This window comes from Microcaecilia unicolor, chromosome 8, assembly GCF_901765095.1.
Source record: "Microcaecilia unicolor chromosome 8, aMicUni1.1, whole genome shotgun sequence".
In the NCBI taxonomy this organism is placed as follows: Eukaryota; Metazoa; Chordata; class Amphibia; order Gymnophiona; family Siphonopidae; genus Microcaecilia; species Microcaecilia unicolor.
The window spans coordinates 101,648,858-101,675,899 of NC_044038.1; the positions used below are offsets into that span (position 1 = coordinate 101,648,858).

Below are 27,042 nucleotides of genomic sequence, written 5' to 3' on the forward strand. Positions count from 1 at the left end.
CAAGTCTTTTTACATCCTTAGCAAGATACGGCCTTCAAAACGGAACACAACAATCCAAGTGGGACTTCACCAGTGACTTGAACAGGGGTATCAACACCTCCATTCTTCTGCTGGTTATACCTCTCTCTATGCAGTCTAGCATCCTTCTGGCCATGACCACCACCTTGTCACATTGTTTCGTCACCTTAAGTTCCTCAGACACCTTCACCCCATGGTCCCTCTCCCCAGCTGTGCTTATCATCCTTTGTTACATTTGTCCAATTTCAAACAGGCCTGATTTGCAGATGCACTAACCCAATCAGGCTCCTGATTGGTGGGTTTGAAAGCCCAAGATTAATTGATCTGCCCTGTATAATTTTCCTGATATTCTATTTGGTAAGAAGTAGCACATCTTATTTTCTGCCTGTTGCTTCTACTGCAGTTGCTAAGATCCAACTGAGCTGTGAGTTGAGGATGCTCCCTTCTTCACTTTTTGACTGAGACTGAGAACTTATGTAGCATGGAGTAGTAATGCTCTGCAGCCTGACCCCATTGGAGCTTGAAACTGTTTGGACCGTGACCAACAGAGAGGATTATAATGCCACAGGACTGCCAGCTATCTGATTTTGGATAAGGAAGTCCAGCTTTTGTGCAGTTTATATAAGAGTAAGTGACATTGTACAATATCTCACTCCTCTGAGCTTTTCAGATGCCCTGGCTGGTTCTCCCTATCCTGCAAGGATAATGGTCAATCATTGCAAAAAAAAGGAATAGGGAGAGAGGCAGAAGATCACCCTCAGGAAAACCTAAGAGAGGGGGAGAGCCAGATATATTTCCTTAGCAGAGGAGGTGTGTGGAAAGAGAATGGAAAGCCAAGGGTCCACAAGAAAAAGCCTATAGTAACCTGCCTCAACTGAACCATGCAAGGATATCCGAACCGGAAACTACAACATGCATAACTACAATCTATAAGTTGAAATTTTATTTTAATTACATAACTATTTTTAAGATTCTGATTCTGTTAAAACTAAAGACCACCATCAACCCCCTCTGCAGTAAGTCACCAAAGAAATTGGCTCCAGAGTCTCTGGAGATCCGGAGTCTCAATGACTGGATGAGACGATGGTGCAGGGAGGAGGGTTTTAGATTTGTTAGGAACTGGGCAACATTCTGGGGAAGGGGGAGCCTATTCCGAAAGGATGGACTCCACCTTAATCAGGGTGGGACCAGGCTGCTGGCATCGGCATTTAAAAAGGAGATAGAGCAGCTTTTAAACTAGAAACAGGGGGAAGGCCGACGGTCGCTCAAAAGCGCATGGTTCGGGATAAGGTATCTTTCAAAGATATCACCAAAACAGGGAAGATAGGGTATCCTGATAGTGAGGTTGTAAAGAGACCGTGGTAGATCAGGTGTCCTTAAATAAAAATAAAATCAGACAAAAGATTGCAAATTAATACTGTCAAGTACTAAGCATCATGTAAATAGGAACAACAAACATACTTTGAAATGTCTATATGTGAATACCAGGAGCCTAAGAAATAAGATGGGAGAGTTAGAATATATTGCACAAAATGAAAAATTAGATATAATAGGCATCTCTGAGACCTGGTGGAAGGAGGATAACCAGTGGGAAACTGTCATACTGGGGTACAAATTATATTGTAGTGACAGGGTGGATTGAATTGGTGGAGGGGTACCATTGTATATTAACGAGAGCCTTTAATCAAATAGATTGAAAATTCTGCAGGAATCAAAACACTTCTTGGAATCATTGTGGATTGAAATTCCATGTGTAAAGGGGAAAAGGATAATGATAGGAGTGTACTACTGTCCGTCTGGCCAGGATGAACAGACGGATGCAGAAAGGTTAAATAAAATTAGGGACGCAAACAAACTGGGCAACACAATGGGTGATTTCAATTGCCCCGATATTGACTGGATAAATGTAACATCAGGGCACACTAAGGAGGTTAAATTCCTTGATGAAATCAAAGACAGCTTTATGGAGCAGCTGGTACAGGAGCCTATGAGAGAAGGAAAAATTCTAGACCTAGTCCTTAGTGGAGAGCATGATCTGGTGAGGGAGGTAATGGTGCTGGGGCCGCTTGATAACAGTGATCATAATATGATCAGATTTAATATTAGCTTTGAAGTAAGTATACATAGGAAATTGTTATATCTACTTATCTGAAATTCAATTACGCTATTTTCTATAAAATCTCCACCGTACCTATTATCAGTAATATTTTCTACCTATATCTACCTGTTCAATTTTCGATCATGCTACCTTCCATGTAATACTAACTGATATCTCCCAATCTATCATCTACTAAATTCGACACATTGTAAGCCACATTGAGCCTGCAAAGAGGTGGGAAAATGTGGGATACCAATGCAATAAATAAATAAATAAACTTTAAAAAAGGAGACTATAATAAAATGAGAAGAACGGTGAAAAAAAAACTTAGAGGAGTGGCTACGAGGGTCAAAAATTTACATCAGGTGTGGATGCTGTTCAAAAACACCATCCTGGAAGCCCAGGCCAAATATATTCCATGTATTAAAAAAGGAGGACGGAAGACCAAACGACAGCCGGCATGGTTAAAAAGTGAGGTGAAGGAAGCTATTAGAACTAAAAGAAAATCCTTCAGAAAATGGAAGAAGGAACCGACTGAAAATAATAAGAAACAGCATAAGGAATGTCAAGTCAAATGCAAAGCGCTGATAAGGAAGGCTAAGAGGGACTTTGAAAAAAAGATTGCCTTGGAGGCAAAAACACATAGTAAAATGTTTTTTAGGTATATTTAAAAGCAGGAAGCCAGCAAAAGAATCAGTTGGACCACTAGATGACCGAGGAGTAAAAGGGGCGATCAGGGAAGACATAGCCATAGCGGAGAGATTAAATGAATTCTTTGCTTCGGTCTTCACCGAGGAAGATTTGGGTGGGATACCGTTGCCAGAAATGGTATTCGAAGCTGACAAGTCGGAGAAACTTAATGAATTCTCTGTAAACCTGGAGGATGTAATGAGGCAGTTCTACAAACTGAAAAGTAGCAAATCTCCTGGACTGGATGGTATTCATCCCAGAGTACTGATAGAACTGAAAAATGAGCTTGCGGAGCTATTGTTAGTAATATGTAATTTATCCTTAAAATCGAGCGTGGTACCAGAAGATTGGAGGGTGGCCAATGTAACGCCAATTTTTAAAAAAAGGTTCCAGAGGACACCCGGGAAATTATAGACCGGTGAGTCTGACGTCGGTACCAGGCAAAATGGTAGAGACTATTATTAAGAACAAAATTACAGAGCATATTCAAAAGCATGGATTAATGAGACAAAGTCAACATGGATTTAGTGAAGGGAAATCTTGCCTCACCAATCTACTACATTTTTTTGAAGGGGTGAACAAACATGTGGATAAAGGTGAGCCGGTTGATATTGTGTATCTGGATTTTCAGAAGGCATTTGACAAAGTACCTCATGAAAGACTCCAGAGGAAATTGGAGAGTCATGGGATAGGAGGTAGTGTTCTATTGTGGATTAAAAACTGTTTAAAAGATAGAAAACAGAGAGTAAGGTTAAATGGTTCCCCCGGGGCACTGTGCTGGGACCGCTGCTTTTTAACATATATTTATAAATGACCTAGAGATGGGAGTAACTAGTGAGGTAATTAAATTTGCTGATGACACAAAGTTATTCAAAGTCATTAAATCATGGGAGGGTTGTGAAAAATTACAAGAGGACCTTACGAGACTTGGAGACTGGGCGTCTAAATGGCAGATGACGTTTAATGTGAGCAAGTGCAAAGTGATGCATGTGGGAAAGAGGAACCCGAATTATAGCTACGTCATGCAAGGTTCCACGTTAGGAGTAACGGACCAAGAAAGGGATCTAGGTGTCGTCATCGTCGTCGATGATACATTGAAACCTTCTGCTCAGTGTGCTGCTGCAGCTAAGAAAGCAAATAGAATGTTAGGTATTATTAGGAAAGGAATGGAAAACAATAATGAGGACATTATAATGCCTTTGTATCACTCCATGGTGCGACCGTACCTCAAATATTGTGTTCAATTCCGGTCGCCGCATCTCAAAAAAGATATAATGGAATTAGAAAAGGTGCAGAGAAGGGCAGCGAAAATGATAAAGGGGATGGGATGACTTCCCTATGAGGAAAGGCTAAAGCGGCTAGGGCTCTTCAGCTTGGAGAAAAGGCGGCTGAGGGGAGATATGATAGAGGTCTATAAAATAATGAGTGGAGTTGAACAGGTAGATTTGAAGCATCTGTTTACGCTTTCCAAAAATACTAGAACTAGGGGGCATGCGATGAAGCTACAATGTAGTAAATTTAAAACGAATCGGAGAAAATATTTCTTCACTTAACGTGTAATTAAACTCTGGAATTTGTTGCCAGAGAATGTGGTAAAGGCGGTTAGATTAGCAGAGTTTAAAAAGGTTCGGACGGTTTCCTAAAGGAAAAGTTCATAGACCATTATTAAATGGACTTGGGGGGAAAATCCACTATTTCTGGGATAAGCAGTATAAAATTTTTGTACTTTTTTGGGATCTTGCTAGGTATTTGTGACCTGGATTGGCCACTGTTGGAAACAGGATGATGGCTTGATGGACTTTCCCAGTATGGCAATACTTATTACTTGTAAATTCACAGAGAAGTGCAAAGTACAGTCATTTGTTTCCCTATTACTGGAAGTCTTTGATCTCCCAGACCTGGTCTGAATTTACAAATTTAAAAGGTCTGTTCTCTCTCAGATCTGTTGACTTTAATCCTACAATGCCAAATAGTAAGATTGCTGATCCACAGAATCTTTTAGGACTGTAGTGCCACCCAATGAAATTTGCCTAAGGAGCTTCTAGCACAAAGAATGTGCTGTGCTGAGAGACCTCAGGGATCCCAGTGGTGTTTGAGAGAGGAAACTATCATCCTCAGCAATCAAAAAGAAGGCAAAAGTAGAAGAGGTCAAACACCTACTTAAGAGATCACCTCACTGCCATATCAAAGCTACCCCCCCCCCCCCCCACCAGCACACTCAGACCACCCTTTGGAACTATAGGATTGGTGAATGCCAGATCAGCTGTTAAGAAATCCTCAATGATCCAAGATGTCATTCTTGAACAGCATCTTGACATTTTAAGAATAAGTGAAACATAGCTAGATGAAAGCAGAGGTTTACCACTGCAAGAACTATGCCTACAAGTTTTCAACATCAACCAAGACCAGGAAGACGGGATGGAGGGATAGCAATCTTGATTTGGGATACAATCAAACTGCGTAGAATCACCATTCCCCAGATAAATGAATCAGAATCTGTTTTAATCCAGGTAGAAAAGGAGAATCAAATCTTGCAGCTCATGGTATACTGAACACCTCATAACAACACATCATATGTGCAACAACTCATTAATCTGAAAGGTGATCATGGGAGATTTGAGATTCCAGTCTACACGTTGAAACCCCAGATAGCACCATGGTTGTCTTCCTGGACATAATGACAGCACTAGGATTCACACAGGTGATCAATTCTCAAACCCATGAAAAGGGTCACATACTAAATTTAGTATTTTACTCAGGGATTGACATCCCAGAACACCAGGACAGCAGTATTGAAATAACACCCCTATTATGGACAGCCCATTTTCTAATTAAGTTTTCCCTAAGTAACCACCTGGAAGGAGATTATAAACGAGAATTTCATAGAGGCCTTGGACTATCCTCAGGTGGACGAAAAGACACTCTCAAACGCTCATCTTGGTTTTCTCAAGAACTTTTGACCCTTAAATGTGAAGGATGGAAACTTGAAAGGAGATGGCATAAATCTCGCCTGGATAAGGACAGGCTAAACACATGACAAAGTACCACCAAGCCTTAACAGTGACCAAAAAACAATATTTCTCTCAATGCATTAAGGAGGCTGCCAACTCAACCAAGCACCTGTTCAGCATAGTTAATAGCTTACGGCAGCCCCCACAACAGAACCAGCCTGCCCAAGCAAAATTGAACTGCATTGATTTTCCTGCATACTTTGCCAACAAAATTAAAAGCCTCTGCCAGGATCTACAGATAGTCCCAACCAGGAGTATGCAAACTCGCCCCTCCTGACACAGACATATGGAACTCTTAATCCAACAACAGAGGAGGTCCCAGTGGCGTACAAAGGGCAGGGCGGTGGGGGCGGTCCGCCCCGTGTGTCAGCAGGTGAGGGAGGGGGTGCTCTGCTGGCGCCACAGTCTCCACCTGCCCACCAGTTCCGTCGACAGGCGACCCTCTTCTCCTGCCACCCGGCACCCAGCCTTAAAAAAAAATCAGTGAAGCGCCTCGCATCTGCTCTGCTGTAAATGAAGCAAATCGCCTTGTCGCATCGGCCCTTCCCTCACTGTGTCCCGCCCTCGCGAAAATAGGAAGTTACATCAGAGGGCGGGACACAGTGAGGGAAGGGCCGATGCGACAAGGCGATTTGCTTCATTTACAGCAGAGCAGATGCGAGGCGCTTCACTGATTTTTTTTTAAGGCTGGGTGCCAGGTGGCAGGAGAAGAGGGTCGTCTGTCGACGGAGCTGGTGGGCAGGTGGGGACTGGGTCGGGGAGCTCAGATGGGAGAAGGGGACTGAGTCTGGGCGGGCTGAGATGGGAGAAGGGGACTGGAGCTGGAACTGGGGTCCAAGAAGAGGGCAGGAGGGAGAATGGGGCCATGCCTGGGGCAGGAGGGGAGAATGGGTCTGGGGCTAAAAAAGGGGGCCCTAATGCAAGGCATGTGGATGAAGGGAACTGGAACTGGGGGCTGAAAGGAGGATAGGTGGGATAAGGGGGCTAGTACTGGAACTGGGGGCTGAAAAGGGGACAGGGAGAAGTGGCTGGGGCTGAAGCTCGGGACTGGTGGAAGAAAAGGGCTGGGGTTGAAACTGGAGACTGGGGGCTGAAAAGGGGACAGGGAGAAGTGGCTGGGGGCTGAAGCTCAGGACTGGTGGGAGAACAGGGCTGGGGCTGAAACTGGGGGCCAAAAAGAGGGGGCAGAGAGAGAGAGAGAGGGGGCAGAGTAGACCCTGGATGGATGGGAGAGGGAGGGAGGGCAAATGGTGGATTGAAGGGGCAGAGAGAAAGGGCAAACAGTGGATGGAAGGGGGAGAGAGAGAGGGCAGACAGACAGATGGTAGATGGAAGGAGCAGAGATAGAGGGCAGATTTGGATGGAAGGAAGAGAGAGGGCAGTGGATGGAAGGCGCAGGGAGAGAGGGCAGACATTGGATGGAGGAAACGGCAGAGAGAGAGCGAAGACAGATGCTGGATGGAAGAAAGAGAGTGAAAAGAAAATGAGGAAAGCAGAAACCAGAGACAACAAACTGTAAATAAAATATATATTTTTATTTTTTTGCTTTAGGATAAAGTAGTATTGTAGATGTGTTAATAAATGTTTATAAATAGAACATGTAAATAAGGTAATTTTTTTATTGGACTAATTTTACTACATTTTGACTAGCTTTCGGAGAACAAAACCCCAGTGACGATCCTAGGTTGGCTGCTGCCCAGGGCGGATCGCCAATGCGCACCTCCCCCCTCCCTGGGTGCAGCACGACCCCCCTCCCCCGGTGAATTTTTAGCTGCTGGGAGCAGCCGCATGGCTCTCGGCTCCGCTGACTCCCTGCTCCCTCTGCCCCGGAACAGGAAGTAACCTGTTCCGGGGCAGAAGGAGCAGGGAACCAGCGGAGCTGACAGGCGCGTGGCTGCTCTCTGCACCCCCCCCCCCCCCCCCCAGTAGCGTGCACCCGGGGCGGACCACCCCCAACGCCCCGCCCTTGGTATGCCGCTGCAAAACCCCATTCCTCAGGTCAGGATAGGATACTGTAACAGCACTATACTGTATTGACCTGAGGAAGGAGGTTTTGGCCTCTGAAAGCTAAATGTATTAGTCCAATAAAATGGTATTATTTTATTTACTATATTTGTTTTATTTCTATTTGTTAATTTGTAAAGTGGTGATTGGTATTTGTTAGTTTATTCAAATTTACATCTGCTGCCTTTATATTTTGCACAGTACTAGGGGACATTTTCTGCTTCTGTGGTGTTGTATTGCATGCAGAGTCTGGCATCTTGGGGGTTCAGTTTAATTTTTGTCTACCTGCCTGAGGGAGAGACCACTCTGAGCCCAGAGGAATGGAGTCCTCCTTAGATGCTGGCAATGCTGGCAGACCAGAGCCCTGGATTGACTAGACCCGATGAGGAGATGTCTGATCTGGGAGCAGGGGCAGACTCTGCTAGCAGAACGCGGAGTGCAGCAGTGCTGGTGGTTACTGCCAGTGTTGCCAGGTGGGCGGTTTTCCGCGACCCGCCGCAGGAAATTTTTGCCCGCGGCGGGTCGCGGTTTTTGGGGCTTCTTTTTCTTCTTTTCCGCGGTTTTTCGGGCGGTTTTTTGCGGTTTTTTTCGGCCGCGGGGGCGGGGTTAGTGACGTTGTGGGTGGGGTTAGTGACGTTTTGGGCGGGGTTAGTGACGTTCTGGGCGGGGCCGGTGACGGGGGAGGCGGGGCCGATGACGGGGAGGCGGGGCCGATGACGGCGGGGGCGGGGGTTGATGACAGCGGGGGCGGGGGTGATGACGCGGGGGTGGGGGTGTCAGGGGCGGGGTTTGAGTTTGGGCGGGTTTTGGGCTGGTTTTTGGCCTGGATTGGGTGGGAAAAAAATTTTCCACCTGGCAACCCTGGTTACTGCTGAGAATACTGAAGGAGCAGGAGTTGAATCACAGGAGAGCAAGACTGGCTCTAAGAAAGGAGCTCAGGAAGAGGTAACATTGAAATTATTTCCTAAAAAACCGGAGAAAATAACCCTAGAAAAAATTTGGGATGCTTTGGAATGTTTAGAAGATTCTTTAACCCAGAAATTATCTCCAATAGTTAAAGTTACTCAATCAAATCAAGCGAAAATATCAGACTTGGAAAAACAGTTGGAAAACTTTTGAACAAACAATTATACTTGAAACAAATCAAATTAAAGAGAGTCAAATAACTTTAATAAAAGAAAATGTATATTTACATAGGAAAATAGAAACTTTAGAAAATCTGCAAAGGATGAAAACATTGAGATTTATAAATTTTCCTAAAGTTCCAGCAGTGGCTAAAGATATCTTTCTGAAGTATTAAAAATTACTGAACAATTGTTTCCACCTGTAGCAAGGATTTATTATTTGGCTCCCTATGTTAAGAAACCAAGTGAGCGCATAATACCATCTATGGAAACCCCATTTGAAGAGCTAAATTTGAATTTATCGCAAACAATTGAAGATGAACTATGTGGAGTACAACCTGCTACATTAATTATACACTTTGTTCTACAGCCGGATCGGGACTGGATCTTGAAAACTTTTTTAAAACATAGACATGAAGTCTTTCTGAATTGCAAAGTCAAAGTATTTCCTGATATTGCTAGACAAACTCAGAAAAGACGTCAGTCTTTTTTGAAACTTCGTGATCGTGTATTGTCACAGGGGGGAATTTTCTGGCTTAATTTTCCTTGTAAATGTGTTGTTACATTTCAATCTATTAAATATGTTTTCTTTGAAAGTGATCAATTAGCAAAATTCCTGGACTCCAGACAAGAACCAGCCGTAAACTCTCTGGTGCTTCCTCCATTAGTATTGACTCCGTGATAGGATAAGTGGGAATATGTTCTATTCATTTTTTCGTATGTTAACCAATTTTTGAATAGTGCCTTGCCTATAATTGTGGACTTTAGCAGTAATTATCATTTAATAGATTTTCTTTATAAAATATTTTCTTGTATGGTATGGTAATACTCCTTTTCTGTACAAGCGTTTCTTGTAAAATTCATTAAAATTACAAAAAAAAAGTGTATGATTACTTATTCTAAAGTGGATTAGGGTGTATCTGTTTGTGAAAAAGATATGGCTTTCAGTTGGCATTGACTGTGCAGGATCGACGATCTGTACTATTCTGTCTGGTTTCGTTTTACAATAGGTCTATGCCCTAAAAATGGCAAGGATAAATCAAGAAGAAAACAAAAGCGCAAACAGGTCTACAGGAACAGGATAAAGGCGAGAGTGGTGGATGCTTGGAATGCCCTCCCGCGGGAGGTGGTGGAGATGAAAATGGTAACGGAATTCAAAAATGCATGGGATAAACATAAAGGAATCCTGATCAGAAGGAATGGATCCTCAGAAGCTTAGCGGAGATTGCGTGGCAGAGCCGGTGGGGGGAGGCGGAGCTAGTGGTTGAGAGGTGGGGTTAGTGCTGGGCAGACTTCTATGGTCTGTGCCCTGAAAATGGCAGATACAAATCGTCAGGTATACACATAAAGTAGCACATATGAGTTTATCTTGTTAGGCAGACTCGATGGACCGTACAGGTCTTTCTCTGCCGTCATCTACTATGTTACTATGACTTTATTATAAAGACCCAACAAGGGCCATGTTTCAACATCAAAGTGCCTGCATCAGAGGTTGCAGAAAAACTGTTGATGTTAAAAAACATACAGTATATATCATCAATAGTGACAAGAAAATCCTGCCAAAATGCCGAGATTCCAAATGCTTCTTCCATTAATAGACCTTAGTCCTGTGCACTGGAAGCGTAGTTTAAAAAATCACCAAACTTGCCAAAAAGCAAAATCAAGAACAGGTGTATATTGTGAACTGGTCATCCTTCCAGGACCTGGCCAGGGCTGACCCTGCTTAGCTTCCTTCACAAATGTTCACCACCACCAGGCTTGCTTAGCTTCCTTCAGAAATGTTCACCAACCTCAGGCTTCTTATAAGCAAAGGTTTTATTAGTTACCATTTAACATCATCTTTATGGCTCATTTCTGCTTTCACTCAAACATTCCTTCTTCAACTTAAACATAGTAAAAAGGCAGTTACTCAGGGTCTTCTAATTAAACCCTTTCCATACTTAAAGCAGTGCCTCAAACTTTCACAGTTCAAACAGCCAAACCAAAGCATTTACTTTCTCATTTAAAGACTTTCTCTGCTGGTAGTGCAGCTGTCACCTCTTCAGCAGATAGTTTCAAAAAGTCCACAGAGTTCAGCCAGCACCTTCAAGGGGATCTTCTTCCTCAAACTGCCAGGTCCCAGCTTCTTCCTTCTCTTTCACTACTCAGGCAGGTATAAGGTGGTTAATTAGCTTCTCCACCCCTTCGGGCTCTTCCCCCTAATTCCAGGCAGGATCCAGCCCCTAACTACCTACACCTGTTTCCAGACCAGGACTCTCCTTGGTCCTAGCAACCTCCACCTGGACATTCCCCTACCGGCTCCCCTAGTGGACTCCTCAATAATGACATGACCTGGTATTTTTCCCCCATTTCTATGGGAACAGCGCCACCTAGTGGCCTACCCAGGACAGGACAGCCCCTTACTCTTCACAATATATGCTGTAACACTTCATACCATATGTAATGTTTATATTGTTGGGCAGACTTGGACAGTACAGGTCTTTATCTGCCGCCATCTACTATGTTAATGCCGGCTGCAGACAACAAACATGCTGCTCACCATCAGCTGAATATCGGGCTCCTATATGTGCACTTATATGTGTAAATGCTAGTATGACAACCAAGAAATATTCTGCAAATACCTGCTTAATTTACACAATGTGTATTTGCAAGGGGTGGAGCATGGTAAGATATAGGCAGGGCTCCCATTCATGCACATAACCTACTTTCCTTTATAGAGCGAACTTTATAGAGCGCCCTCCAGGCATCTAATTGAAGGCATCCAGTTACAGAATTGTCCCTTTCATTTAGATGATGTTCATATTGTTTAAAACCAAAACATTGAACCTAGGGGTTAATAAAACTTTTTCATGTTGTGGAACTGGTATTCAGAATCTCTGTGTTCTTGCTTTTAACACATGCATTTTTGTGTGCTCCTCCAGTACTGAGCTTTATCAAACAATCTGCTTTTACACTTATGTGTAATCCTGTCCACAGTCTGCCTTTTCCTGTAGTCACAGAGAGGTTGCCATGGGCAGCCACAGCCATTTTCATATGGCAGTCTGGTACCTGCCAAACTTTCTCATAAGAAATAAATTAGGCTGAGTAATTTTTTTTGTTACATTTGTACCCCGCGCTTTCCCACTCATGGCAGGCTCAATGCAGCTTACATATTATATACAGGTACTTATTTGTACCTGGGGCAATGGAGGGTTAAGTAACTTGCCCAGTCACAAGGAGCTGCCTGTGCCTGAAGTGGAAATCGAATTCAGATCCTCAGTTCCCCAGGACCAGAGTCCACCACCCTAACCAATTTCTACCCTAAGCAGAGCATTCATCCCCTGCTGAGTCCAGATAACAGTATAATTTGCTTAAACCTCATATTCATTAAATACAGAAGGCAGAAAATATATATACAAGTGGTTACAAACAAAAAGGCAGAAGTGGAACATAAACTGTTGCTGGCACATAAAGCAAAAGCTGGTGATAGTAGCCAGTTGCTGGGGCGTCTGTTCATCCCTGATGTGTTTCTTATAGAGAGCTGTGCACACACATACCAGGCAGCCCCTGATCTCTCCCCTCTCAGTGCCCTGCATCTCTTCCTTGTTCTTGAGGGGTAGGATGGTAACTTGGATAAGATTCTTACCTTCTCTTTCTTGGTGTAGTGCCTTGTGAGAAGCTGAGTTAAATGGAGACCATTTGGTTCAATGAGCTTGTGTCAGAAGGAAGAGGAGGGCTTTTTCCGACCTCTGTTGGAAGGACTGTAAGAACTAACAGGCCAACTCATTTCCTCCTCCAAACCACTTCCTCCTGCATTAGTCACTCGGCAGCATGTGCCTGGCTCAAATCTGTAGTCAGAGAAATTTTTTATAAATTAACAGAGAGAGAGAGAGAGAGAGAAACCAGGATACACAATAAAAAAATAACAAGAGATTTGAAAGAGAAACCAAGGCAATGAAACAGAAGGACAAAGACAAAGAAAGGTAGAATGAGATGTAGCTCACACCTTTCTCAGGAGTTCAAGTTGAGTTGCCTTCAGGTACTCAGGGCCGTGCCTAGGGTCTCTGGTGCCCCCCTGCAGACTATCAGTTGGCGCCCCCCCTCCCCCCGTGTGGCACATGATGCAAAGGAAATAGTGTAATCAGCTTTGCTCACGCTCAGTTATCAGTGCTTCACTGGGACTTTGATGGAAATAGTCATGGCCAACTCCCAGTTTCCGCACCACTGAGCATCAGAAGCTGTACAGGTCACTAACCTCGCCCTTCACTCCCGTGAAGTGAAGGGGGAAAATAATCTAAAAATTGGATTAATCCTGACTTTGGGAAGAACCAGACCTACTAGTACCATTAAGTAATTTTGTATAATATGAAAGTGAAATTAAAATAACATTTGTCAACGTTAAAACCCAGACTTTTGACTCTTTTACCAGTTTCCTTTACTGTACAGACACCTTAACAAAAAGAATAACCCTTTAACCTGTATTTGTCTCTCTTTCAGATTCTTCACCATTACCGTCACAGACCAGAAACATTCAGGTAAGTTATGTTTCTCAATACCCCCCCCCCCTTATGTGAGTGTAAACGTATAGTCCTTAAATATACCCTTTGTATCTGCAACCCGTGTATATTTCTCTTAAGAATTTGATTCTTTGTTCCACTTTTCTTTTCCAGGTATCTCTAGGATCTTCACTCCCGCGAGACTTAAGGTAAGTGTGTTCACTGACTGTTTATGTTTATTGTATTCCTTTACTACCCTTGTTTCCACAATAGTACTTAGCTGTAGTGCAGCAATTGTCCACGGAATCTTTCTTGCGGTGGGGCCCAACTATTCTTCTGGAATGGTTGCTCTTTTCTCCATGCAGTCTTCTGGCTACACCTCACACTTAACAAAATAAGCGGAAGCAAAACCTTGTCTTCCTACTTTTCTTCTTAAGGAAATTCTATTAATAAATGACATTAACAAATAACTGGGGGCCGCTATCTTAAGTAAAATAAAATTAATTTAAATACCCTTCCTTTTTCAAACCTGAACTATGTCTTTTTTATTCCCTAAACTCAACCTGTGTGTTTGATCTCTTTCAGCAGTGCAGCACAGCTCTCCACATTCCGCTGACAGGCTTACTCCCCAACATTCCACTCCTTTTCTCTCCCTGCACACATACAGCCTTTAAAATTTCTTTTCTCTTTTCCCACTTAAGATTCCCAAAACCCAAATTTAATCACACTCAACACTGTCACCTAGCTTCCCATCTACCCTAATTAATCTTACTTCCTCACTCACCCACCCACCACTTTCACTCCCAAAACATCCAAACTCAAAAATTCTCAAGGAAGCACTCTTCACTTTAAGCTTTTACTTCCACTAGGATGTTCCCTAATTACCCTTAATTATCAAATTTCCCTAAGAATATTCTTTCCCTCCTTTTCTCCCAAAATCACTCCCTTCCACTCACAGACATTGCAGCGCTTCCTCACTCACTGAAGACCAAACCCACTCTGCCAAACTGTCAGCCAAGCCGTCTCCCAGGTTACCGGACCTAGGCTGGGTTCCAACCCCCCCTAGCCAATCAGAGACTCCCCAAAAAATTCTATTTTTTTTTCCTTGTACAGTTTGGAATGTTCAACCCCAAGCTACATCTCCATTTTATTTTTATTTTTCCCATTGATTATAATGGGAAATTGCAAAAATGTAAATTTTAAAGTCATTTTCCACCCAAAATATCCCAAATGTCACCCAAAACACAAGCACAACCCCTTCCGCTACTCTATAAACTTAATTTTTAAATTTACCCTTAATTTACGCCTGCCCGACTATTTTCTATCACAAGACCCCCCCAAAAAACCCAAAATTGAATTAAACTTCTATCAAAAACTAAAACAGCTCCTTTTCTATATGTCACCTCGAATTCATTAATTTTAACCCTTTCCATACCCTTATTTTAACTCTTTCACTAAAACTATCATTTAAAATAGTTAAACCCCAAAACCAACACACCAGAAAAATCACTAAAAATTCTACGATCACAAAACTGAAAACCCCATTCAAATCCGACAAACCCCTAATTTTAAAAAATCAAAAACTGCATTTTCACATTTAAAAATTAAACTAATTAAAATTTTGAGTTAAAACCCCCTTACCTTGAAATAGATTTCCCCCTCTCTCGACGCCTGCCCTCGGATCCGGTCCTGCTGGTGAACTCACGAAATTGGATCAAAAACAAAAAAAAATGCCCCAAAAGCGGCCATTTTCCCGGAGCTCCGGTTAAAAATTGCGTATTTCCCTACTCCTTCCCCTGTGTTACAGCCCACTGCACCCCCCTTCCGCGACCCAGTCGACCCCCCTTCTCGGCAAAAACCGTCCCCCGCCGCCGTCCAGTACCTGTGCTGACGGGGGACCCCAACCCCCGCCAGCCGAAGTCCTGTGCTGGCCTTCGCGCCGTTGCTTCTTCAATGATCTTCAGTTCAAGTTCCTCTGCGTGCATCTGATGTCAGATGCACGCAGAGCAACTTGGACACAAAATCATTGAAGAAGCAACGCCTCGAAGGCCAGCACAGGACTTCGGCTGTTGGGGGTTGGGGTACCCTGTCAGCACAAGTACTGGACGGTGGCGGGGGACGGTTTTCGCTGAGAAGGGGGGGTCGACTGGGTCGCGGAAAGGGGGGGGGTGAAAACGGAGGGACAGCAGAGTCTGGAACAGTGAGGGAGGGAGGGTGGGGGATGGCCTTGCTAGCGCCCATTTCCTTCCCTTTTGAAACGGGCATTTTTTACTAGTTTTTTATGATTTTTAACCATGAAAATGATCGCTCACCACTTGCCACACTGACAGGAATTGTCAGCAATATTCTTAGAAACAAATTGCTATACATTGCAAAATAAGATAGCAGATGTAAATTCTCAAAGTGGACATATTCCAAACACTAAAATGAAAATAAAATGATTTTTCTCTACCTTTGTTGTCTGGTGACTTTCTTTTTCTGATCATTGATAAGTCTCTGACTCTAAAGTTTAGTAATTTCATTAAAGCAAATATATTTTCACATATCACAGACTCTTCCCTATCCAAGGAGAATCTTTATATAAAAACAAACACCAAAAAAACCCAATCAGATTTTCACTTACCAGCTCTTCTACACTACGTCAGCTAAACTTCCTCTGAAACTACTGTTGGAACCATCAGCTAATGAAATGGCTATTAGCTGTAGCTATCGGATTACCTGATAATTATGCAAACATCATTGCAGTCATGCCCTCCTCTCGGTGTACAAGCTCAGAGAAAAAAAAACAAAAACTTTGAACCACTTACAGATTTTAACAATTACATTATTTAGTTTTTATTTCTCCCCAGTCTCACTTGCACACCTCCCTCCAAACCTGGCTGTTCTCTTTAATTTGAATGTTGTTCAAGCTCACCCTGAATGAGGAGTTCATCCCACAACAAAGACATAAATAGCACTGGTTGTATTCTTTCAAACAACTTCAGCAGAGCCTGCCTGCCTCAGTAAGCACTGTGGTCAAAGAGGGGAGGGCAGGGGAGAGAGGAGAATCACAGCTTCAGGTAAAACAATTTGCAAGTGAGCTGACCTCAGGAAACAGTAGGCACCTTCCAGAGGTTGGCGCCCCCCTGCGGTGCTTACCCCGCTCACTGTGTTAGCACGGCCCTGCAGGTACTGTAGGTATTTTCCTCACCTCACCCATAGGAGCTTGCACACTAACCCCCAATATTCAAAGGCATTTAACTGTCCAGGATCAGCACTTGGCCGGTTAAATGCCACATGCAGGCTTATTTTCGAAAGAGAAGGGTGCCCATCTTTTCGACACAAATCGCAAGATGGGCATCCTCACAGGGTCGCCCAAATTGGCATAATCGAAAGCCGATTTTGGGCGTCCTCAACTGCTTTCTGTCGCGGGAATGACCAAAGTTCACGGGGGGGGGGGGGGGGGAGGGTGTCGGAGGCGTAGCGAAGGCGGGACTGGGGCGTGCCTAACACATGAGCGTCCTCGACCGATAATGGAAAAAAGAAGAGCGTCCCTGAAGAACACTTGGACAACTTTACCTGGGCCTTTTTTTCTTACGACCAAGCCACAAAAATGTGCCCTAAATGACCAGATGACCACCGGAGGGAACTGGGGATGACCTCCCCTTACTTCCCCAGTGGTCATTAACCCCCTCCCACCCTCAAAACAAAATTTAAAAAAATATTTTTTCCAGCCTCTATACCAGTCTCAAATATCATACCCAGCTCCTTGACAGCAGTATGCAGGTCCCTGGAGCAGTTTTAGTGGGTGCAGTGCACTTCAGGCAGGCGGACCCAGGCCCATCCTCCCCCCCCCACCCGTTACACTTGTGGTGGTAAATGTGAGCCCTTCAAAACCCACCACAAACCCACTGTACCCACACCCATAAGGGCTATGGTAGTGGTGTGGGGAGTGGGTTTGGGGGTGGTTTGGGGGGCTCAGCACACAAGGTAAGGGAGCTATGCACCTGGGAGCAATTTATGAAGTCCACTGTAGTGCCCCCTAGGGTGCCCATTTGTTGTCTTGGCATGTCTGGGGGACCAGTGCACTATGAATGCTGGCTCCTCCCACGGATTTGGTCGTTTCTGAGATGGGCGTCTTCGGTTTCCATTATCGCCGAAAATCAGGGATGACCATCTCTAAGGACGACCATCTCTAAGATTGACCTAAATTTCGCGATTTGGGCATCCTCGACCATGTTATCGAAACAAAAGATGGACGCCCATCTTGTTTCGATAATATGGGTTTCCCCGCCCCTTTGCCGGGACGTCCTGTGAGGACGTCCTCAGGAAAACTTGGGCGCCCCTTTCAATTATGCCCCTCATAGCCAGCTATCTGCCAATATTCAGCTAGACATGGCTGGTTAGTGGCAGTAGATAGCTGGCTATACCAGCTGATAAAACCATCTATCCACCAATTTTCGGAGCATGTAATCCGTTGGGTTGGTCGTGAACCCTTGGGCCCTGGCCGAGGTCAGCAGGGCGCCGACCCAGGCCAAGGGGAGACCGACCCACCACCACACACACCCCAGCTACACAATACTCCTAAGCTACCCCTCCCCGCAGTCCCTCAGGAAGAAGGGAAATAGGCAAACAGGCGGGCCTCGCAGCCGAACCGGAACCCACGCACACAGAGAGGCTCATTTTCAAAGCACTTAGCATTACAAAGCTCCATAGGTTTTATGGAACTTTGGAAGGCTAAGTGCTTTGAAAATATGCCTCACAGCCACTCGTACGGGCCTCACGGCTGAACAGGAACCCAGACACACACAGGAGGGGGTGAAAGAACCCAGAGGGCCCCCCCCCCCCCCCGGGCCCCAAGATGCCAGACACACGCTGAACACCAGCGATAGGGCAGAGGGAGAAACAAAAGAACCAGAGCGGGCCACGCACACCCAGGGGTCTAGCGCAGGACAGGGGAACTAACACAGCAACCCCCCCCCCCCCCCCACACACACACACAAGGATTAGGAAGCCCCAGGCAGAAACCAGAGGAACCAGACACAAATGGAAGGCAGAAAGCCTTTGCCTCAAACCCACTGCAGACAGAGGCAAACAGAACACAAAGGGTTAAGCTTGTAGAGCCAGCCGGCACACCAGGGAGAGAGAGAGTTCCATAAATCAGCAAACAAACAGAGAGAACGCTTCCCGAGGAGGCAAACACACTGACAGAGGCAGGAACACAATACACACAGTACACAAAGGGTTAAACTCACTGAGCCAGCAGGCCAGGACACTGGAAAGAGAAATCCTTAGAGTAAACAAACAACCTGAGAGGGAGAGGACAGGATGCTCTCAGACAAGCAGCCAAGCTGAGACAGAGCTGAACAAAGCCCAGCCCCCACTGAGGAACAAGCAGCTGGCTTCCCACAGAGAACGGCAGCCAAGGAAGGGAAGCCCAGCTGGAGGCAAAAGAACTAATTATACACACACCAGACGCTGCACCCCAGCTAACACAAACAAAGGGAAAGGAAAGAAATCCCTGAACAGGGAACTCAGATCAAAGTCAGAGCACAGAGCACTTTCTGACCAAGAACTGTGGCTATCAAGTCACCACAAAAGTGTAAGTAACGCAAAAGCAGAGGGACTCTTCAGCTGCAGGCTAAAGTACTATCCCCTGACATCAGCACAAACCCTGGCAGCCAATCAGAAGAGACGTCCCCCCTCCCCCTCAGCCAAACCGGCAGAATCATAACACTGCTTAAATTTAGTGGCCATATTTGGCCGCATGCAAGGCAGGTTTATCTTTGGCTGTTTTGACTTTGACCGTTCAGGGCTGAATATCGGCTTTGCCAGCCAAAAGTAAACCGGATATTCAATGCTTTGTCTTTGCTGGTAAATAAAAATGTTAGCAATTCACTCTTGGACTTATTCTGGCAGTCTAACAGAAGCAGACTGTTTGCAAACATGTCTATAATGATGGAAATTATACCCACTCTGCAATAATACCTTCATTTGACTGCTTGCACTCCATTACCCTTTTTCTGACATGCAATGTTACTCATGTGGCAGCATCATGTGAAATGTCCTTTGAAAATGGGCAGCCTGTGATGTTGAGATCTCAGGGCATGGAACCAAAAATATCTGCCCAATATTCAATCTCCATGTGGTGTCATTTGCATACTTTCTTGCGCCAGCTCTATAAGAATGAAAGCGGAAAACATCAGCATTTAAACATTTGCCAAAAAATGCTTATTACAGACTGAAAATATATTGTGAGCACTTTAGCAGAACTACTGGCAGACAAGAATAGCCTTGTACAAAAATAAACTACTATACAATCTTTATCTAACATCCAAGCCTTCAGTGGATGAGGCCATCATATATAGCTATTGGTGTTACTCCACCACCCGAGCCATTGCCACCACCACCCCCAATCCATGCCTTGTGTGTCTTTACTATCTCCCACTGCCATTTCACACTAGTCAGCAAACTCAGAGCCAGTGGTCAAAGGAGCATCATCTTTTGCAGGCATGGATTTTGTCACTGGAGGAGGGGCTGACTTTATCCATCCCTCTCTATCAAGCACTTGTTGGCCCTTTCACTCGGCATCCACCTAAGGTGTCAGAATTTGGAAGTGACAGAGCAGCATTTATATTCTACTGTCAGTTTAGAGGTGGACCTTTCAGCCCAAGCCTGTACTTGGGGCCTTCTACTTCTTGTACCCTTCAACAGGAAGTTGGAAGTTTATCTCAGAAGGTGCAGGCTATGGCATACCTTGCTAGACCTGTGCTTAATGCTCCATGCCACACTGACTTGTATGCTACAGTATCCTTTGATGCTTCACAGGCTTTCTGAATTGGGTATTGGTAGAAGTGTCTTGAAATGGTTTTCTGAATTTCTGGGTAAGAGATCATATTTTGTCTATAAAAATGGAACATTTTCTGATTCTTGGCTACCTGTTTGTGGAGTCTCTCAGGGGTCTTCACTGTCTCCTTTACTGTTTAATGTTTATATAAACCCTTGGGTGCTTGGAAATCAAATAATGATCTATGCAGATGATATTATTGTTATGTCCTGCTTTAGACACATTTCAGAATGTGTTGTTAATGTTAAAGGAAAATATGAATTTGATTGACCTCATGAGCTAGAGCTAACTTTTTGAAGTTAAATAAACAAAAGACTAGTGTGGTATGGTTTGGGGATTACAATTCTTTGCCCCCAAAATCCTTATGTTTAGCTTGGCGACCTGCGCGGCAGGACAGCCGAACGGACAGTAGAGTTACTGGTCCGCAGGACTGCGGAGTGGACAACAATCTGGACGTGATCTTTTGATACTGGCCAGCTCAGAAGTAGCGTTTAGAGTCCACGGCTGACAGTCCTATATACGAAAACGCGAGATTGGTAAGTTTTACTTTTGTTTAAAATCTGCTTTCTAATTTGTTCTTCTTTTATATTTATTCTGTTTCTTGTTTATATTTTTTCTATTTTTTCTTCTTCCTTTCTGTTTTTCTATCATTATCAGAATACAATGGCGGATGATAATGAAAATATTAATACTTTAGAGATATCTGATGTTCAATATACCTCGTATGTAGACTGCACTCAAATGTGTACACCTTTGCAACATGTATATGAAGCTTTTCCGTTTGATAAAAAGCAGCTTTTGCAGATACATGCTAAATGGATTAAATATGCACAGAAGGACTCTTTTCTGGGCTGGCCCCAGAATGGGTCCTTCGAGAGGCATTGTTTGTTCCAATTGCTAAAATATATTAGAGATCATAAGAAAGGTAAATCGCTTGTTAAACATTTACATTATTGGAACCTGTTTTCGGTCACAGCTGATATGTGGCACCATGATAAGAAAGAATGTACAGAAAAAGCTATAAAACAACAACAAGACCAGGAAAGGGCACGAGTGGTGGTGGAACCGGTAACTCCAATAGCTCCGCCACCTTATGACTCAGATAGTAACAAAAAGAGCGAAGTTGTTAGTTCATTATATCCCTTACAATCATTAAAAGAATTAGAAGCAGCAGCAGAAGAGGAAGGTGATGAAGTAGCTGTAGGATATAAGGGGTGGAAGACAGGAGTAAAAAAGTCAGAATCTAAACCAAGTAAAGATAAGGAAAGACCTAAAAAGCCGATAGACTGTTCCCCCGTTAAGGAGACAGGCGAAAATTTATTAGAAGATATAGACACATTACCAGGAGATGAGGCTGATATTCAAATTAAGGGTTCCTTTACTATGAAAGGTAACATAAAGGTTATGGAAAAAAAGTATAAAGATGAGACAGGTGATGACGGTGATGATGGAAGTTCACAGGGAGCATGTGGAGGTGTTAAAATGGGAAAACAGAGGGATGTACCTAGTGGAGAAAAGGTAGAGAAATGGAATTCGGATAAAAGTATGTTTATAGAAGCCATATTAGGATCTATGGCATCAGGAAGTGTGACAGAATATGGTTATGGTTTTTGGAATGAATTGGTAGGGTCGTTTCTGACAGCCAAAGTTCCCTTACCATGCCATACTAAGGGCCCGGCTGAGTTACAAGATTTGAATAAACTACAGAATGCAATTGTTAGAAAGGGAAAAGATTGGGAAAATCATGAAAGACTAATAAGAGGAATAAAAATATGGCGAGAGATTGCACAAAGATTCCTTGAGAAAGAAAAAGAGGAAGGAGAAACAGATATACAAACTGTTTGCCCTATATTTTACACGAACAGATGCAATAGGGAATGCTACACGGGTTACAAACCATATAACCCTATAGATATTAGCACTATGACAAATAAACTTCCGAATATACAGAAGGGTGCCCGAATTTGGCTGGAACAAAATGGATACCTTAACTGCAGGAACTCAGTTAGCTGTGGGGGATTTTAAAGCATTCTGTACAGCAGCAGGAGTAAGCCTGGCACAATTGGCACAACAGAGTCAAAATCCAGCATTACTTATTGCATACGCAAGATGGGGTTATGTTTTCAGGGCAGGCAACGTAGGGAATAAGTGCAGCATTACAGGTTATGTTTCCAACTGAAGTAGATTTCTCCGCAATAACAACATCTAAATGGGATGGTAAGAGTGATTTCACAGGACATTTGACCAAATGTATGCAGATATATAAGGCACAGACAGGGGAAGATGCGGACGTGGCTCCGGCATCCGCTATATTTTTGCATTTGTTTTTTGCTACTTTACCTATGAAAATGAGAAAAAACCTTGACAATGTAGTAGCATTAGCTACAAAACCATGGCCAGAAATACGAGCTACTTTAATTCATTTTAGTAATATTCATATGAAAATGCTCGAGACTCCAGTAAAAGATCATCATAAGTCGTCAGAAAAATTAATGACAATGCAAATAAAGGAGCTTGAGGATAAAATGGAAAAAGCATTTGCGAAAGCACAAAAGGCAATTTATTATATGACTCCTCAATACCCCAACATGCCGCAACAGATGCCGTATCAGCCATATCAATCACAATATCAGCAGGGATACATGCCTAGAGGCAGAGGAATGAATAGGGGACGAGGAAGAGGATGAGGTTTAAGTCAGCCTCACCAAATAGGCGTGCAAATGTACAATGCTGGACTTGTCAAAACATGGGACATTATTCAAATGAGTGTCCTATGAGAGTAGGGCAGATGATGCCTATATATATAATCCAGGACCCCAAAATCAAGGGCTAGTCCCTCAGATGCAGACGATAGGACAAGTAGTGGGACCTGTGGGGGGTAACAATAACCCATCAGTGCCAGTAGCCCAGAACCAACAGGTACAAATACCAGCACAACCACAAATACAACAACAATTCCCGGTGTGGGACAATGAACAAGATGAAACAGATAATTGTTACTAACTAACTGCAGGGGGGAATGATGATTTTTCTTTTTCTTTAAATAATGATGAACCCTTTTTAATACTGAATATAGGTCCTGAAAAGATACCAGTATCCTTTTTAATTGATACAGGGGCAACTAAATCAGTGCTTTTAAAAAAGGTAAAAGGGATAATAATGAGTAAAGAAGTAAATACTTTGATAGGATTTGAAGGAAAGAGACAGGATAAAAAGGTTACAATGCCTACAGAAGTAACATTGAATATTCAAAATGACCAGTGTAGGAATGTTAGTCGTTCAGCGACAGTTCAATTTGTGCTATCTGAAAATTGCCCAGTAAATTTATGTGGTAGGGATTTGCTTACACAATTAGGCCTCACGCTCAAATTCCCAATTGAAAAACAGAGTTTGTTGATTTCGCTGGTACAAGATATAGTATGTAAGGAGGAAACAGATGATGAAGAACAAATGTTAAAAGAATTGCCAGAAGAAATATGGAGTACAGATGCTGATCCCTATGGAAAAGCAAAATGACTCCACATGTTATTAAATTATTGAAGGAGGGAGAAGGACCAAAGTTAGATCCATATCCAATTAGGCCAGCACTTTTAGAAAAAACAATGCAACACATTAATAAATTGTTACAACATGGCATAATTGAACCATCTGTTTCTCCATTTAATACTCCGTTATTTCCTGTACCTAAACCAAATGGAGATGTGAGAATAGTCCATGACTTACGTGGATTAAATGAATTAGTTAAAGCCCAGTATTCCATATGTCCAAATCCACTGACCTTACTTCAAAGTCAGCCTATTCATAATTTTAATTCTGTAATTGATCTATCTAATGCTTTTTTCGCTATTCCCCTCGCTGAAGAGTCAAGAGATTTAACATCATTCATAGTTGAGAATAAACCATATAGATGGACCATATAGAAAGTCCATCTGTCTTTTTTAAACAAATATTAAAAGATCTGACTGATTTTCGGAACTATTTGCCTGATAATATTTCCTTGTTTGTCTACGTTGATGATATTTTATTATCAGCACCGACTAAAGAGGAGTGTCTGCACTGGACTGAGAAATTGTTTCAACAACTGCTTCAAGCAGGATACAAATGTAATAGGAACAAATGTGTTATAGCACGAACACAAGTGACATTTTTAGGACAGACAGTGTCAGGAACCTCCAAAATAGTAACAAGGGAGGTGTTGCAGGAAATTTTGAAATCACCAATACCACAAACCTTAACTCAGCTTAGGGGATTGTTGGGATCTTTTAATTACTGTAGACAATGGATTCCAAATTATTCACAGATTGTAGCACCACTTTATCGACATTTAAGGGTACCGGCTGGTACTGCCTTAAAAGCTGCTATACAATTGACAGAATCTGACATCAGTATTATTAAAATAATAGTACAACACTTATCACAGTATAATCCTCTAAGTACGGTAGACCCCCACAAGAAGGTTCACATTTGGGTTAAAGATATAGGAACCTCATGGGCAGCAATGGTGAATCAAGAACCGGAATTCGTGAAACCTGTTTCCTTCCTTTCAGGTACCTTTAGTGCTGTAGAAAAAGGTTTGCCCGAAATACCAAGACAACTAGTGGCACTAGTGGCTGCAATAGAAAAATGGAGAGCTGTTATGCCATACAGCCCCATTATCCTGCATACTAATCATACCATACACCATATGTTGTCACAAAGTCAAGCAGCTCTTACTAGTACCCGATATGGGAAATATCAAGCAGTTTTAATAGGTCAGGATATAGATACCAAACCCATGACTAAAGAACAGAACAAACAAATGGATTTGGTTTTCCAGATGGAAATTGAAGTAGAGAAACAGATAGAAAAATTACTTGATATACCTTCTTTGCAGTTACTTACATTTTCTCCACTACCCAAGGAAGAGGGAGATCATTGGTTTACCGATGCAGCTCAGACAGGCAGTAAAACATCGTTTGCAGCATTAAAAACTATTTTATATGCGGTAGACATAAAAGTTGAGAAAAAGGTTCAATACCAAGCACCAGAAGGTACTTCTGCCCAAGAAGCAGAACTAATGGGAGTGTGTATGGCTCTAAAAGAAACAGAAAAGACAAGGTCCTGTACTATTTATATAGATAGTGCATATGTAGTGAGCTCATTGCAATATCATTTACTAAAATGGAAAAGACGGGGATTTCTAACGGCAAATGGAAAACCCCTACAACATAGCCAAACTTGGCAACAAGTTTTACAAATATTAAGTGAACGAGAGGGTTATGGTACAAGGACTGCAATAGTGTGGGTGGCTGCACATACAGGTCAGGATACTATGGAAGCTAGAGGTAATGAGTTGGCAGATAAAGCAGCTAAAGAGGTATTACAAAACAAAATCTTAATACAAACACGTTCATGAGAGCATATGAGGTGCGATACTCCCTACCCTCCAGATCCAGGTCAGATAAGAGTTAAACCTACAGAACAAGAAAGAATACAATGGGAAAATTTGGAATGTAAAATGGATACGGGAAAAACAAAATGGGTACATCCAAATGGGAAAATTTGCATGACTACATCTGAGCTAATAAATAACTTTTATAATTGGCATGTTACATTGCATTTATCCGCGTCAGACATGAGCAAGGCTATGGAGGCCATATTTTGGCATCCAAGAATACTTGCTTATGCCACACGCATTGTATTAAATTGTATGGTTTGTTCTAAAAATATAGTACATCGAGGACCAGTGATTTCTCCCGGATCCATTTCAATTCCTTCAGGACCAGGAGTAGAATGGCATCTGGATTTTACAGATATGGTAATACCGGTAAAAGGTAAAAGGTATCTTTTAGTCTGGGTGGATGCTTTCACTAAATGGATAGAAGCATTTCCTTGTACAAAGGAAACAGCACAAGTGGTGATAGATACGTTTCTACACCATATTTTGCCAGCACATGGATGCCCAAAGAAATTGGTCACAGATAATGGAAGTCATTTTGTGAATGCCTTAGTAAAGGATATGACAAGACTCTGTGGAATATTACACAGACAAGTAGCAGTTTATAGGCCAACCTCTAATGGACTAGTAGAAAGATACAATGGCATCATCAAAACTAAATTACGTGTGCTACTAAAAGCACTGAATAAAGCAAATGAGAAAACTTATACGTGGTTGGATGTGTTACCACTGGCTGTATTACAAAAAAGAAGCCATCCTAGTTCTTGTTTGCAAATTTCACCTTTTCAGCTACATACAGGACGAGATCCCAGAGGGATACCTGTAGTAGATATAGAACCATCAACTGAAGGTGTGACACGGTATTGGAACCAAATCAATCCAATAATAAAATTGACAAGGGATATAGTAATTAGAGAGTCAAAAAAATTACCTAACATGATATTTTGTTCTCATTTTTCAGTAGGTCAGAAAGTTTTAAGGAAAAACTTCACACACAAGACTTGGAAAGATCCAATCTATGTCGGACCATTTGAAATAAAAGAACTCACCCATACTGCTGCACGATTAAGTGGTCATACTACCTGGGTGCATTTATCCGATATAAGACGTGTCAACGATACTGGTACTGAATGATTGAAATGGCACTCATCTGGAGTATCGTTGTGGTACATTTTATGGTTCTGACACGGGTTACAACCAATGAAGTGATGGGGAGTTGGACAATAAAACCCCACCGTACAACTAGACAACAAGATAATGTTACCTGTCATAATGGGACTACATGTATATTATGGAATTGTTTTCTAACTTGTAGAATATGGAAAAGGAAAGAAGTAAAAATTAATAATGTGCACAACA

The 27,042-nt window shown here is 42.8% G+C and overlaps 1 protein-coding gene across 4 annotated transcripts in view; it reads right to left on the reverse strand.

The window, feature by feature from the left end:
• Positions 1 to 12,705, reverse strand: part of LOC115475873 (FXYD domain-containing ion transport regulator 5-like) — a 314,171-nt gene extending 301,466 nt beyond the window's left edge. The window contains exon 1 of one of the 4 annotated variants that reach the window (XM_030211932.1): positions 12,571 to 12,705. The gene's annotated coding sequence lies outside the window, so the exon portion shown is untranslated. The remainder of the gene's footprint in view (positions 1 to 12,570) is intronic. The other 3 variants (XM_030211930.1, XM_030211929.1, XM_030211928.1) reach the window with 3 other exon arrangements.
• Positions 12,706 to 27,042: the final 14,337 nt, after the last annotated feature.